Source organism: Ovis aries, chromosome 7 (genome assembly GCF_016772045.2).
Source record: "Ovis aries strain OAR_USU_Benz2616 breed Rambouillet chromosome 7, ARS-UI_Ramb_v3.0, whole genome shotgun sequence".
NCBI lineage: Eukaryota > Metazoa > Chordata > Mammalia > Artiodactyla > Bovidae > Ovis > Ovis aries.
Window position 1 is genome coordinate 80,188,005 of NC_056060.1, and position 16,722 is coordinate 80,204,726.

Below are 16,722 nucleotides of genomic sequence, written 5' to 3' on the forward strand. Positions count from 1 at the left end.
CTATTGGTTTTTCCCTTTATGGCTACTAGTATTTGCCTTGTATATTGTTGTGCTCCAGCATTGGGTACATATATATTTACAATTGTTTTACCTTCTTCAGTAGATCCCTTGACCATTATGCAGTGTCCTTTTTTTGTCTTGTCTCTTGTGAAAAACTTTATTTTAAATTCTATTTTGCCTGATATGAGTATTGTTCCTTCAGGTTTCTTTTTATTCCCATTTTCATGGAATATCATTTCCCATCCCCTCTCTTTCAGTCTGTATGTGTCTCTAGGTCTGAAGTGGGTCTCTTGTAGACAGCATATACACAGGTGGTCTTATTTTTGTATCCATTCATCCAGTCTGTGTCTTTTGCTTGGAATGTTTAATCCATTTGCATTTAGAGTAATAATTGGTATATGTTCCTAGTGGCATTTTCTTAATTGTTTTGGGTTTGTTTTGTAGGTCTTTTCCTTCTCTTGTGTTCTCTGTGTAGAGAAGTCCTTTTAGCATTTGTTCTAAAGCTGATTTGGTGGTGCTGAATTCTCTTACATTTTGCTTGTTTGGAAAGCTTTTGATTTCTCCATTAAATGTGAATGAGAGCATTGCTGGGAAGAGTATTTTTGGTTGGAGATTCTTCCCTTTCATCACTTTAAATATATCATGCCACTTTCTTCTGATGTGCAGAGTTTCTGCTGAAAAATCAGCTGATAACCTTATGGGAGGTCGCTTTTATGTTCTTTGTTATTTTTTCCCTTGTTGCTTTTAATATTTTTTCTTTGTCTTTAATTTTTGTTAATTTGATTTCTGTTTGTCTCAGCACAAATTTATCCTACCTGGGACTCTCTGTATTTCCTGGAATTGGGTGATTGTTTCCTGTCCCATGTTATAGAAGTTTCCAGCAATTATCTCTCCAAATATTTTCTCAGGTCCTTTCTTTCTTTCTTCTCCATCTGGAACCCTTATAGTGAAAATGTTGGTGCATATAATGTTGTTCCAAAAGTCTCTTAGACTGTCTTCTCATCTTTTCACTCTTTTTCTTCATTCTGTTCTGGGGCAATGATTTCTACCATTCTATTTTCCTGGTTACTCATCAGATCTTCTGCCTCAGAACCTATTGATTCCTTTCAGTGTATTTTTTCTTTTCAGTTATTATTTTGCTCATCTCTTTTTTTTCTTTAGTTATTCTAGGTCTTTGTTAAACATTTCTTGCATCTTCTCAGTCCTTGCCTCCATTCTTTTTCCAAGATCCTGAATCATCTCCACTGTCATTATTTTGAAATCTTTTTCCAGAAGATTGCCTATCTCCACTTAACATAGTATTTTGTTTTGTTTTGTTTTCTGGGGTTTTATCTTGTTCCTTCTTCTGGGACATATACTCCTGCCATTTCATTCTGTCTGACTTTCTTTGACTGTGGATTCCATTCTGCAGGCTACAGGATTGTAGTTTTTCTTGCTTCTGCTGTCTGCATTCTGGTGGAATGAGGCTATCTAAGAGGCTTGTGAAGGCTTTCTAATGGGAGGGACTAGTGTTGAGTGGAGATGGGTCTTGTCCCTCTAGTGGACAGGGTTGTGCTCAGTAAAACTTTAATCTGCTTGTCTGCTAATGGGTGGGGCTGTGTTCCCACCCTATTAGTTGGTTGACTTGAAGCAACTCAGCACTGGAGCCAAAGGCTGTTTGGTGGGGTTAATGGCAGGCTCTTGGGAGGGCTCATGCCAATGGATACTTCCCAGAACTGCTGCTTCCAGTGAGTGTCCTTGACCACACAGTGAGCCCTAGTCATCCCCACCTCTACAGGAGATCCTTCAATACTAGCAAGTAGGTCTGGCTGAGTCTCTTATGGGGGTCACTCCTTTTCCCCCCTGGGATCTAGCGCACATGAGAGTTTGTGTCCTCCCCCTCCAAGAATGGAGTCTCTATTTACCCTAGTCCTGGGAGTGTCCCGTGATCAACACCCACTGGGCTTCAAAAGTAGATTCTCTGGGGACTCCTCCTCCTGCTGCTAGCCTGAGAAACCAGATGTGGGGCTTAGAAATTTCACTCCAGTGGGAAAACTTCTGTGGCATAATTGTTTCCCAGTTTGTGGGTCCTGGAATTTAAGTTTATCACAATTGAGCCCTTCTTATTGTCTCTCTTTGTCTTTGAATATAGGGTATCCTTTATTAGTATGTTCAAGTATTTTTTTTGTTGATGGTTGTTCAGCTATTAATTGTGATTTGGTGCTTTCATAAGAAGGGGATTATCCTGCATCCTTCTACCCTACCAGCTTGAGCTAATCTCCTACCACATCTTCTTAAACCAGTCATCTGTTGATGAGCACATGGGTTGTTTCGATGTCTTGGCTACTGAAAATAGTACTGCTGTGGACACTGGGGTGCATGTATCTTTTCAAATTAGTGTTTGTTTGAATACCCACTAGTGGAATTACTGAATCATGTGGTAGTTCTAATTTCAGTTTTTAAAGGAACCTTCATAGTATATTCCATGGTGGGTGCAACCACTTACAGTGTACAGGGGCTCCCTTTTCCTTGCCTCTTCTCTAGCATTTATCATTTGTGGACAATCTGATGATAGCCATTCTAACAGTTGTGAAGTGAAACCTTTTTGCAGTTTTGATTTCCATTACTCCAGTACTTAGTGACACTGAACATCTCTTCATGGGCCTGTTGGCCATCTGTATGTCTTATTTGAAAAAATGTTCATATAGGTGTTCTGCCCATTTTTTTGTTGGATTTTTGCAGCAGAGGTTCATGCTTGTCAAGAAGCATCCATCCTGGAAAAGGCGTGAACAACCAAGTAGGCAAAAGGATTTGGCCAGTCAACATTAGGCAGACTTTACCAGTGACCATCATGGAACTGGCACAGTGGGTACAAGAACAGAGTGGCCATGCTGGCAGAAGTAGTGGCTACACTGGGCTCAGTAGCGTGGACTCTCATTTGCCAAGAAAGTCCAGTCTCTAAATGTCCAACTTGCCAACAACAGAGATCATTGCTGAGATCCTGAGAAGTCACTGTTTCTCAAGAAGACCTGGCAACTGATCCGTGGAAAGTCAACTGCTATGGGGCCCTTTAATCTGGAAGGGCCAGCATTTGGTCCTCGCAAGAATAGATAGCTATTCTGGTTGTGATAAGTGGCCTTTTGTGCCTGCAGAGTCACAGCCAACATCTGTACTAAGGGCTTGCTTAGAAATGTATGATCTTTAACCATGGAATCCCACGTGGCTTAGCATGTAAACAATTTCATGACTTCCATGACTGAGGCACAGAAATAGGTCCATCCCAATAGTATCCATTGTTTGCATCACGTATCAAATATTCACTAGCAACCACATGCACAGTGTGGTGCAACAACCTACAGAAGACACAGCAGAAAAACCAGCTCAGAAACAATATCCTGGAAGGATGAGTGCCGTCCTTCAGGGTACAGTGTCTATACTAAATCAAAGACTGCCATATGGTACTGTATATCCATTATGAGGAATATATGAGATCAGAAAGCAAGGAATAGAAGTTGGGTGGCCCTCCTTAACATAACTCTTAGTGAGCCACTGGTTGTTTTTCTACTTGTCCTCCCAGCAACTGGGTGTTCTCCAGGGCTTTAGGAAGTCCGTGGGCCACAGAAAATGTACTTTTGCCAGAGACACAGCATGAGTGCCATGGAACTGCAAGGTAGTGCCGTAAAAGCCTAGTCTGTAGGAGGAGGAGTCACCATTTTGGATGGAGTCATTGACCCTGAGTAGCAGGGGAGTTAAGGCTGCTAATCCTCAGTAGAGGCTTGGAAGATTACCTGTAGAACCTAGGTAATACATTTGCCAGACTCCTGGAGCTCCCTTGCTTGGGGAATGGTGTGACTGGACTTGTGCAGCAATCTTCACCTGAGGGGTCTCAGAATCCTGAGAATAAAGGTGCAAAATTTTTAAACAAACAATATGGAGAGTCCTGTGTTTTTTCACCATATATTCTACTCTGCTCCCTCTACTTTCTCCTTTCTTATACTCATACCCCGTGGGTATCTAAAACTACTAAAAGGTTGGCAGAAACAGTTCTCAGCAGTAGTGTTATATTGCTTATCAGGACTCCTCCAAGGTATGGGATAATAGGAAACAGCCTCATGCATTAGTTTTTGTTAAAAGAGAAACTGTGGCTAAAGTTTAAACATAGAACTGCTATTCCAATTCTTCCTCTTCCAAAAACCTGACCCTGTTTCATCTGGAAAGTGACCTGGTCTGCAGATGTTCTGTGATACACCTCAACACAATGAAGTCTTTACCATCTGTTGGAGTCACAGAAATCTTTAAAAAATTTTGATTCCATTGTTTGGGAGAAGTAGAAAAATTTCCAACACTGCCTAGCAGGGTCAAAAACAGAACCAGTACAAAAGACTTGTATACAGAAAATTATAAGACACCGATGAATGAAATCAAAGATGACACAAACAGATGGAGAGATAGTCCATGTTCCTGGGTAGGAAGAATTAATATTGTGAAATTATTATACTATCAAATGCAATGTATATATTCAATCAAATCCCCATCAAACTACCATTTTTCACAGAACTAGAACAAAAAATTTCACAGTTCATATGGAAACACAAAAGACCCTGAATAGCCAAAGCCTTCTTGAGAAAGAATGGACCTGGAGGAATTAATCTTCCTGACTTCAGATTAAACTACAAAGCTACAGTCATCAAGACAGTTTGGTACTGGCACAAAAACAGAAACATAGACCAATGGAACAAGATAGAGAACCCTGAGATAAACCCATACACCTGTGGGTACCTTACTTTTGACAAAGGAGGCAAGAATATAGAATGGGGCATAGATTGTCATTTCAAAAGTGGTGCTGGTAAGACTGGACAGCTACATACAAAAGAATGAAATTAGAACACTTCCTGATACCATATACAAAGATAAACTCCAAATGGATTAAAGACCTAAATGAAAGACCAGAAACTATAAAACTCTTAGAGGAAAGCATAGGCAGAACACTTAATGATGTAAATCAAAGCAAGATCTTCTATAACCCACCTCATAGAGTAATAGTAATAAAAACAAAGAAGTGGGGCCTAATTAAACTTAAAAGCTTTTGCACAGCAAAGGAAACTACAAATAAAATGGAAAAAACAACCCTCAGAATGGGAGAAAATAATAGCAAATGAAACAACTGACAAAGAATTAATTTCCAAAATATAGAAGCAGGTCATACAACTCAACACCAGAAAAACAAATAGCCCAATCAAAAGTGAGAAAAAGACCTAAAAAGACATTTCTCCAAAGAAGACATACAGATGGGTAACAAACACATGAGAAGATGCTCAACATCATTCATTATTAGAGAAATGCAAATCAAAACTACAGTGAGATACCACCTCACACCAGTCAGAATGGTCATCATCAAAAAGTCTATTTTTAAAAAAAAAGTCTACAAACAATAAATGCCAGAGAGGGTATGGAGAAAAGGGAACTCTCTTGCATTGCTGGTGGGAATGTAAACTGATACAGCCACTGTGGAGATTCCTTTAAAAGCTAGGAGTAAAACCACCATATGATCTAGCAATTCCACTCCTAGACATATACCCTGAGGAAACCAAAACTGAAAAAGACACATGTACTCCAGTGTTTGTTGCAGCACTATTTACTATAGCTAGAACATGGAAGCAACCTAGATGTCCATTGACAGATAATGGATAAAGAAGCTGTGATAAATATGTACAATGGAATACTACTTAGCCATAAAAGGAAGACATTTGGATCAGTTCAAGTGAGGTAGACAAACCTAGAGCCTATTATACAGAGTGAAGTAAATGTAAATATTGTATACTGACACACACATATATATAGAATGGTGGAATATATGTGAAATCTTTTATATACCATAAAAGATAGTACTGATGAATTTATTTTCAGGGCAGCAATGGAGAAATAGACATAGAGAACAGACCAATGGACACAGAGGGAGGGGAAGAGGGAGAGGATGAGATGTATGGAGAGACTAACATGGAAATTTACAATACCATATGTAAAATAAAGAGCCAGTGGGAACTCACTGTATGACTTAGGGAACTCAAACAGGGACTCTGTGACAATCTAGAAGGGTGGGATGGGGAAGGAGATGGGAGGGGGGTTCGGGATGTAGGGGACATTGGTGTATCTATGGCTGGTTCTTGTTGATGTATGACAGAAAACCACAAAATTCTGTAAAGCAATTATCCTTCAATTTAAAAAGTTAAATTAAAAAAACAGAACCAGTCAAAAACCCCTATTTGTTTCTTTTTGGTGTGGAGGTAAGTCCTCCTCCTGTTCTCATTTTTTTGCTTGTTTCTTTTTTGGTGTGTTTGTTTATTTATAATTTGGAGTTGGGGGGGCTGTAAATCTTTTGATTTTTTGGAGCCCCCCAAAATAAAGTCTGACAGTTTCCACTGTTTCCCCATCTATTTCCCATAAAGTGATGGGACTGGATGCCATGATATTCGTTTTCTGAATGTTGAGCTTTAAGCCAACCTTTTCACTCTCCTCTTTCACTTTCATCAAGAGGCTTTTTAGTTCCTCTTCACTTTCTGCCATAAGGGTGGTATCATCTGCATATCTGAGGTTATTTGTATTTCTCCCGGCAGTCTTGATTCCAGCTTGTGCTTCTTCCAGCCCAGCGTTTCTCATGATGTACTCTGCATAGAAGTTAAATAAGCAGGGTGACAATATACAGCCTTGACATACTCCTTTTCCTATTTGGAACCAGTCTGTTGTTCCATGTCCAATTCTAACTGTTGCTTCCTGACTTGCATATAGGTTTCTCAAGAGGCAGGTCAGGTAGTCTGGTATTCCCATCTCTTTCAGATCACTGCAGATGGTGATTGCAGCCATGAAATTAAAAGATGCTTACTTCTTGGAAGGAAAGTTATGACCAACCTAGATAGCATATTGAAAAGCAGAGATATTACTTTGCCAACAAAGGTCCGTCTAGTCAAGGCTATGGTTTTTCCAGTGGTCAGGTATGGATGTGAGAGTTGGACTGTGAAGAAAGCTGAGCACTGAAGAATTGATGCTTTTGAACTGTGGTGTTGGAGAAGACACTTGAGAGTCCCTTGGCCTGCAAGGAGATGCAAGAAGTCCATTCTAAAGGAGATCAGTCCTGGGTGTTCTTTGGAAGGACTGATGCTAAAGCTGAAACTCCAATACTTTGGCCATCTCATCAGAAGACTCTGATGCTGGGAGGGATTGGGGGCAAGAGGAGAAGGGGACGACAGAGGATGAGATGGCTAGATGGCATCACCGACTCGATGGACATGAGTTTGGGTGAACTCTGGGAGTTGGTGATGGACAGGGAGGCCTGCAGTGCTGCAGTTCATGGGGTCACAAAGAGTCAGACATGACTGAGCGACTAAACTGAACTGAACTGAACTCTCTTGAAGGTCAACCTTTTGTCACACAGAGGTCAGTATTTTTCTTTTGCTTTCTGAAGATCTTTGGACAGTCAGAAAATTTGGTATCTTTCCTAAGGTAGATCATGTGCCTCCTTTTACTTCAGACTTTTTTTTTTTTTTTTTTACCAGAGAAACTCCTATTTTATTCAAACAGTTTGTCACATTTGCTCTAGATATATGATCTGCCAGAAAGACCCTTAGTCTGTTAATATCTTCTCAAAGTAGTATAGTCTTATTGAGTAAGATCTGGAATTGTAGTGGCCCTCTCTGGCTTCTTGGGGATGTCAGAGTTGTGAGTGTGGCCCCTTAAGAAGAAAGGTCATTAGAATTGCCATCACACCATGGGCATTCTACCTCAGTTTGAGGTAGGAGATCGATGGGCCTCTGGTATGGACAGCTGGTATTTGTCAAATGGAGTAAAACCAAAGCTTTGTTTTCTCCAAGCCAACCCAAGGAGAAAGCTAGTGGCAGAAGCTGAACTCTGCTCAAGTAAAGAGAAAAGGGGACCACTCCTGAAGTCAAGGAAAACCTCCCTGTCTGCACATGTGCAGGAAGGCTCCTTAGGGGTCAAAAAGGGTGGAGGTGCCACCCTGTAATAAGTGTGGACATACCCCCACAGGCGTGAGGAGTGGGGTCCATCTTAGCATAAACTTGCGCAAGCATGCTGGGGAGGGTCCTAGGGCAGGTCAGGTGTGAAAAAAGATAACTGGCCAAAAGTTAAACAAGGACCCAGAAGGACTGTCTCACTTAAGTGATTTAAATCTCTTCTTACTGCGGTCTTCCTCGTTAGAGAGGACAACCTCACGCTTTCTCTCTTTTCTCTCCCTGTGTGTATTTCTGCTTTGTTTCTGTCTTAAATAAACAAACTGTTTCTCTGTGTGCTCTCCCACTTATGCTGTGTCTCTAAGAATAAACTTTGTACGTGTTTTTGTATTCTAGAAGCATTCTTGCTTTCAAATGAGGGCTAGAGCCAAGGGGTCATTGCTTCTAGCCTCTAGTCACTGGTGGTCCAGTGGTGAAGATTTCTGGTTTTTCACTCAGGTTACCCAGTTTCAGTTCCTGGGCAGGGAACTAAGATCTCTTAAGACCACTCCCTGTTATCTCTCCAAAATCAAGCTGGTGAAAAGAAGCCAAGAAATGAAAGATTTTGAGTAGATTCTAATATTCTGTGGCCTCTATTATATAACTTTTACCTTGCTGCTGCTGCTTCTGCTTTTTCCGTAGAAAAAGTCCTTGTCTTTCTATGTCTTTGTATGTTTGTGTGTCTCACAACCCCACTCTTTTCTCAGCTTTCTCCTGTCCTTACCTCTGTTTTCCTTTCTGCCCCCTTGATTCTCTTCTTTATTTTGTGGCACTCCCTCTTCCTTTTGTTCTGGAACTCGACCCTTTCTTGATATGCCACAGCCCTAGAAATAGGAAGAAAATTTTTTTTTTCTAGGGCTCTTTTCAGGTGTTTCTGCCCTTGTTTGCCTGGGAATAATCCAACTAACTGTGTTAACTTGGCTGCAGTGATTTGATCTGACAGGTCTGACACCAATTAGAAACTGCTTTTAAGGAATACACATGTTGGGCCTTAACACAGGACAGCCATTTAAAAGTATGGCCTATACCTAAAATATCTAATGCTGTTCAGAAACAAAATAGACGGGAGATCACGCCTGTCCTCAATGTAAAACACTTTTGGTCAACATTTCTGGAGATAACATGGTAACCGAAGAGAAAACTATACACCATTGAGTGTATGGTACCACAAATTAAACACCTTGAGAGAAGCAAAAGGTCTTCCACCAGTACCAAAAATCACTAAGATTATAAGTAGATCAGAAAAATAGAATAAAGAGAGGAAAAAGTGACAGGGACCACAGCTATCATGTTTTGGCAAATTCAGTTCAGTTCATTCGCTCAGTTGTGTCCGACTCTGCGACCCCATGAATCACAGCACGCCAGGCTTCCCTGTCCATCACCATCTCCCAGAGTTCACTCAGACTCACGTCCATCGAGTCAGTGATGCCTCAGTCGTCCCCTTCTCCTCCTGCCCCCAATCCCTCCCAGCATCAGAGTCTTTTCCAATGACTCAACTCTTCACATGAGGTGGCCAAAGTACTGGAGCTTCAGCTTTAGCATCATTCCTTCCAAAGAAATCCTAGGGTTGATCTCCTTCAGAATGGACTGGTTGGATATCCTTGCAGTCCAAGGGACTCTCAAGAGTCTTCTCCAACACCACAGTTCAAAAGCATCAATTCTTCAGTGTTCAGCTTTCTTCACAGTCCAACTCTCACATCCATACATGACCACAGGTAAGACCATAGCCTTGACTAGACAGACCTTAGTTGGCAAACTAATGTCTCTGCTTTTGAATATACTGTCTAGGTTGCTCATAACTTTTCTTCCAAGGAGTAAGCGTTTTTTAATTTCATGGCTGCAGTCACCATCTGCAGTGATTTTGGAACCCAAAAAAATAAAGTCTGACAGTTTCCACTGTTTCCCCATCTATTTCCCATAAAGTGATGGGACCGGATGCCATGATATTTGTTTTCTGAATGTTGAGCTTTAAGCCAACCTTTTCACTCTCCTCTTTCACTTTATCAAGAGGCTTTTTAGTTCCTCTTCACTTTCTGCCATAAGGGTGGTGTCATCTGCATATCTGAGGCTATTGATATTTCTCCCGGAAATCTTGATTCCAGCTTGTGTTTCTTCCAGCCCAGCGTTTCTCATGATGTACTCTGCATAGAAGTTAAATAAGCAGGGTGACAATATACAGCCTTGATGTACTCCTTTTCCTATTTGGAACCAGTCTTTTGTTCCATGTCCAGTTCTAACTGTTGCTTCCTGACCTGCATACAGATTTCTCAAGAGGCAGGTTAGGTGGTCTGGTATTCCCATCTCTTTCAGAATTTTCCACAGTTTCTTGTGATCCACACAGTCAAAGGCTTTGGCATAGTCAATAAAGCAGAAATAGATGTTTTCTGGAACTCTCTTGCTTTTTCCACCATCCAGTGGATGTTGACAATTTGATCTCTGGTTCCTCTGCCTTTTCTAAAGCCAGCTCGAACATCCAGAAGTTCACGGTTCACCTATTGCTGAAACCTATCTTGGAGAATTTTGAGCATTACTTTACTAGCATGTGAGATGAGTGCAATTGTGCAGTATTTCGAGCATTCTTTGGCATTGCCTTTCTGTGGAATTGGAATGAAAACTGACCTTTTCCAGTCCTATGGCCACTGCTGAGTTTTCCAAATTTACTGGCATATTGAGTGTAGCACTTTCACATCATCATCTTTCAGGATTTGAAACAGCTCAACTGGAATTCCATCACCTCCACTAGCTTTGTTCGTAGTGATGCTTTCTAAGGCCCACTTGACTTCACATTCCAGGATGTTTGGCTCTAGGTGAGTGATCACACCATCGTGATTATCCAGGTTGTGAAGATCTTTTTTCTACAGTTCTTCTGTGTATTCTTGCCACCTCTTCTTAATATCTTCTGGTTCTGTTAGGTCCATACCATTTCTGTCCTTTATCGAACCCATCTTTGCATGAAATGTTCCCTTGGTATCTCTAATTTTCTTAAAGAGATCTTTAGTCTTTCCCATTCTGTTGTTTTCCTCTATTTCTTTGCATTGATCGCTGAAGAAGGCTTTGTTATCTCTTCTTGCTATTCTCTGGAACTCTGCATTCAGATGATTATATCTTTCCTTTTCTCCTTTGCTTTTCACCTCTCTTCTTTTCACAGCTATTTGTAAGGCCTCCCCAGATAGCCATTTTGCTTTTTTGCATTTCTTTTCCATGGGGATGGTCTTGATCCCTGTCTCCAGTGAGGGGATGGAGCCAAAGCAAAAACAGTACCCAGCTGTGTATGTGACTGGTGATAGAAGCAAGATCTGATGCTGTAAAGAGCAGTATTACATAGGAACCTGGAATGTCAGGTCCATGAATCAAGACAAATTGGAAGTGGTCAAACAAGAGATGGCAAGAGATGAACTTTGACATTCTAGGAATCAGCGAACTAAAATGGACTGCTGCTGCTGCTGCTGCTATATCACTTCAGTCGTGTCTGACTCTGTGTGACCCCATAGACGGCAGCCCACCAGGCTCCCCTGCCCCTGGGATTCTCCAGGCAAGAACACTGGAGTGGGTTGCTGTTTCCTTCTCCAAATGGACTGGAATGGGTGAATTTAACTCAGATGACCATTATATCTACTACTGCGGGCAAGAATCCCTCAGAAGAAATGGAGTAGCCATCATGATCAACAAAAGAGTCCCAAATGCAGTAGTTGGATGCAATCTCAAAAACGACAGAATGATCTCTGTTAGTCTCCAAGACAAACCATTCAATATCACAGTTATCCAAGTCTATGCCCCAACCAGTAAGGCTGAAGAAACTGAAGTTGAACGGTTCTATGAAGACCTACAAGACCTTTTAGAACTAACGCCCAAAAAAGATGTCCTTTTCATTATAGGGGACTGGAATGCAAAAGTAGGAAGTCAAGAAACACCTGGAGTAACAGGCAAATTTGGCCTTGGAATGCGAATGAAGCAGGGCAAAGACTAATAGAGTTTTGCCAAGAAAATGCACTGGTCATAGCAAACACCCTCTTCCAACAACACAAGAGAAGACTCTACCCATGGACATCACCAGATGGTCAACACCAAAATCAGATTGATTATATTCTTTGCAGCCAAAGATGGAGAAGCTCTATACAGTCAACAAAAACAAGACCAGGAGCTGACTGTGGCTCAGATCATGAACTCCTTATTACCAAATTCAGACTCAAATTGAAGAAAATAGGGAAAACCACTAGACCATTCAGGTATGACCTAAATCAAATCCCGTATGATTATACAGTGGAAGTGAGAAATAGATTTAAGGGCCTAGATCTGATAGATAGAGCGCCTGATGAACTACGTTTTGGCAAATGGACTGCTAATTACAAACAAAATCACCCTGTCCATACCCTTACCCCCAGCCCACCTATTTTCATCAAGTGTCTTTGGATCAACAAGAAGTTACCAGGTTAGCAAACCGTTATCCGACTCAATTTTAATAGATATTTGTGCAAAGAACAAATGCAAACACATGTTTGACAAGGGTATAGTAAACTGATTCTCAGATCTGTCATGGATTAAAATCCAGATTTCTCTACCAGATGAACCTCGTGGATGAGAAGTGCTGCCTAAGAGAACTCTGTAAAAGTTGGGCAAATTATGATTAAACAACAATGTCCTATGTATAGTATAGAGAGCTATATTCAGTATCCTATGATGAGTCCTAATGGAAAAAATATTTTAAAAGAATATATATATGTATATATATTACTGAATCACTTTGCTGTATGGCAGTAATTAACACAGCATTGTAGATCAGCTATACTTCAATTAAATGGAAAAAAGTGGATAAATCAAAGTGTCACAGGGTGGCTATCCCATTGATTCTCTACTGCTATATCCATCCTTCCTCTACCCCTAGGTAGCTACATCATCTGGATGCCAGATATTTTCAGAAAGGGATTTGATATAAGATCTGAGATATATAAATAGCATGAATGTAACACATCTCACTTATGAGACCTGCTTCTAACAGTCTCTTACGAAGCAATTGCATCCTATTTTCTTTTATGTAAATTTTTGTTTCTGTATATACATCAGGCACTCAGTTCTACCTGTACTTTTTAGACAGGTCGTGCTTAGCCAAGTCCTATGATTTAATGTGAGGTGCTATGACATTAATAACTAGGGGTTGCAAGAAGTAACATAGCAGTGATCAATGGCTTCTTGGTTGATGGTTTTACAATGTGTGAAGTCGCTCAGTCGTGTCCGACTCTTTGTGACCCTGTGGACTGGAGTCTGCCAGGCTCCTCTATCCATGGGATTCTTCAGGCAAGAATACTGGAGTGGGTTGCCATTTCCTTCTCCAGTGATCAGTGGCTTCTTGGTTGATGGTTTTACAATAAGAGATATCAACTGCCGAAGTCATTATACTTGAAACACTTCTGTTTTAGCACAACCCAAGAGAACAATGAGAATGATAGTGTCAGCATCTTTTAAGTGCCTAACATATTCCAGGCCCTACTTAGGTCCTTTCTTTGGACCATCACAAAACTCCAGGAAAGTACATTTCATCTCTCAGTGTAAAATGTCAGATAAACCTTGATCCTCTGAAAGCCTATGACTTTGGGCAAGATCAAATACTTAGGGCTTCCGTGGTGGCTCAGTGTTAAAGAATCTGCATGTCAGTGCAGGAGACCCGGGTGCCATCCCTAATCTAGCAGGATCCCACATGACATGGAGCACCTAAGCCTTTGCACTAAAACTATTGAGCCTGTGCTCTAATAGAGCCCTGACGCTGCTGCTGCTGACCCCACGCGCTCTGTGCTCCACCACAAGAGAAGCCACTGCAATGAGAAGCCTGTGCACCACAGCTAGAGTGTAGCCCCCACTCTCGGCACCTCAAGAAAAGCCCGTGAAGCAACGGAGACCCAGCACAGACAAAAATAAACAAACATAATTATCTACTTAGCAGGCTGTTGAACTGCTGTTGATATTCATATGCCAATGACGCGGAATTTTTGATCTTCCTACTGCATCAGTGTGTCTTTTATTGGTATCTTTTATGTTTGGCTTGTTTAACACTATCAAAAACATGAACCAGCAACAAAAATTTGTACATAATCAACTAAGGAAAAGTCTAATAAACTACTAAACAAAAGTGCATACCAGTTCAAACAAGATGTGCTACAGGCACATCCATGAAACATTAGCAACCACAACATAAATAAGCATAGGACCTCTTGTCGGTGATTCTAACAGTTCCCATTATCATTGACCGGGATAGTAAGAGTATGACCAGATATAAAATATTAAATGCATATAACCACACAGACCCCTTTTAAATTGCCAAGTCATTTTATTTTAAAATAATAACTTCAGAAAAGTTACAGGATTTTGTAACTATCAGAGTGATTATCGTTCATTTCTTCCAGTAGGTGCCAATGTGAGTTTCTCCATTTTGTGTCCTCTAGTCTGTATTTATTTGGCTTCAAGGGATTATTTTTCCAACAGTTTATTCTTCAGTTTCTCCTTTCAAAATATCTTTTACATAGTAAAGGACACCTATAACTGCTGTAAGCAAAAAATAAAAAAAAAAAAACATGCGTAAAAGCAATAGAACAACTATTAAGTTTACAGTCTGTAGTTCCAAGGCTCGAATACGTAGTTTTGTGTCAGGTGGAGGGCCACTATCTACACTGCTGCCTGGTCCTCTCTCAGTACAATTTGGTGGTTTCCAACCTAGCTGACAGTGACAATTTTTGTTATTGTTGCACACCCCTCTCTAATTGCATTTCTTGACGTCGCAGTCAAAACCCTGGTCTTGAAAAAGAGTACAGTTTTGGTCCTTACAGTATGCTCCTGGGCCACATGTTGCACCATCCACTACAAGCCCCATTTCTGGCATGTCTGTCCCGAAGTGGGCATCATACCCAAAGCAGGTTTGTGGTGTAACATCCTTTACTACCGGAGAAGGCGATGGCACCCCACTCCAGTACTCTCGCCTGGAAAATCCCATGGATGGAGGAGCCTGGTAGGCTGCAGTCCATGGGGTCGCTAAGAGTGGGGCACGACTGAGCGACTTCACTTTCGCTTTTCGCTTTCATGCATTGGAGGAAATGGCAACCCACTCCAGTTTTCTTGCCTGGAGAATCCCAGGGACAGAGGAGCCTAGTGGGCTGCCGTCTATGGGGTCATACAGAGTTGGACACGATTGCAGCAGCAGCATCCTTTACTATTATTTGATGAAATGCAGTGTGCTCCCCACCACCAGGAATTTCCTTCACATTGCTACAGTGTAGCAGTCCACACAGAACATCATCTTGTTCACATTGTACAGGTTTTCCTCCTTCTCAAATCACCCTCACACCACAGTTTCCGACTTGGTCACCCCTGACATTCAATACGTCATAGCATGCTGGGACAGCATCTTTTATGTCATAGCCAAAGGAGGGCTTGACAGTGTAAATCACAGTCACTACAGTTTCCCCTCACACAAACAGCTGATGCTGTTCCTTCCTGTATATAAGTGTCAGCTGGACATGGGGTTCCGTCCTGTATATAAGTGTCAGCTGGACAGTCATGTGTCTTCCCATTACAGTATTCTGGTAGATCACAAATACCAAGAGTATCTCTGTACATATATCCAGGTTGAGCATATTTACACTTCATGCAGCAATCTCCATGATCACAACCACTGCCAAGGCTGAGGATACAACTGGTTTCGCAACATGAAACCTTACTACAGTCTTTTAAGGTGCCACAGTCACATTCTTCAAAATTATCTATTATCTTGTCACCACACCGTCTAGCTACATAAGGAAAATTATTATATGCTATATTTAGTGAGCTCAAACAAGGATCCCACATATGCAACCACTGATGAATAGCCTCAAAAGTACAATTGCTCATCATGTCTAGAAGACCAGGATTAGGAGCCATGAGGCACTGATATCTTTGAAAACACCGACAACCTGGAACATCATGAAATGCACCCATAAGACCTATTGCATGTGCTCCAACAGTAGCAGCTAAAGTATGTGATATCTTACAACATATAAATATGATGCTCGCCAATTGGGGTTGCATATTCCATTATGGCTGCTATAATAGGAGGTCCCAGTGATCTTATGTCCTGTTAAAAGCAATGAAGTATCACGTGGTACATTTGCATAAAAATTCTGAGAGTTCCATAAACCAAACTGATTCTTTGCCTCTGCAGTGCTTCTAAACCTTTGGAGATTCATCTGATCCCTCTGACTCCATATTGCACAGAGCACATATGAAAACCTGAAGTTGACCCTGGTAATAAATGGTGTGCAATATGTTGTTTATAATCACTATATTCTCTTATTACACGTGTTTCATTACTCTTCTGAACAACTAATGAGTTTGAAACTGTGTAGTGAACTTTTAAGGCTTTCCTGTGTGGCCACCACAAATACACAGCGCCTGCTCTAGGCATTTCAGAAATCATTGCCTCCTCATACTCTTGATTTGTATCTTTCTCTTCAGCCTCACATTTCTCATCCTCTGCTGCTGTTTTCTGTGTCACAAGCTGAGAAATCAGATGCTCAAATTTGGAAGAAGCCTCCAATGGTTTGATTTCGTAAGTGAAGTCATCCAGCTGCAGCATGCCACGCAGACCCCCATGGCAGGTGTCCAGGGTGCCCATGGACCCAGGAACCCCTTCCAGGTAGCTAAAGTAGTAACAGTCTCGGGGGATATAAGGGTAGTTCTCCTGCATGGCACCTTGGTCGTTATCGGTGATAACAGGAAA

At 41.2% G+C, this 16,722-nt stretch overlaps 1 protein-coding gene across 2 annotated transcripts in view; it reads left to right on the forward strand.

The window, feature by feature from the left end:
• The first annotated feature begins 16,399 nt into the window (after window positions 1-16,399).
• The window catches only part of LOC121820000 (disintegrin and metalloproteinase domain-containing protein 21-like), a 56,815-nt gene continuing 56,492 nt past the window's right edge, over window positions 16,400-16,722 (forward strand). For both annotated transcript variants that reach the window (XR_009601286.1, XM_060418230.1), the window contains exon 1: window positions 16,400-16,638. The gene's annotated coding sequence lies outside the window, so the exon portion shown is untranslated. The remainder of the gene's footprint in view (window positions 16,639-16,722) is intronic.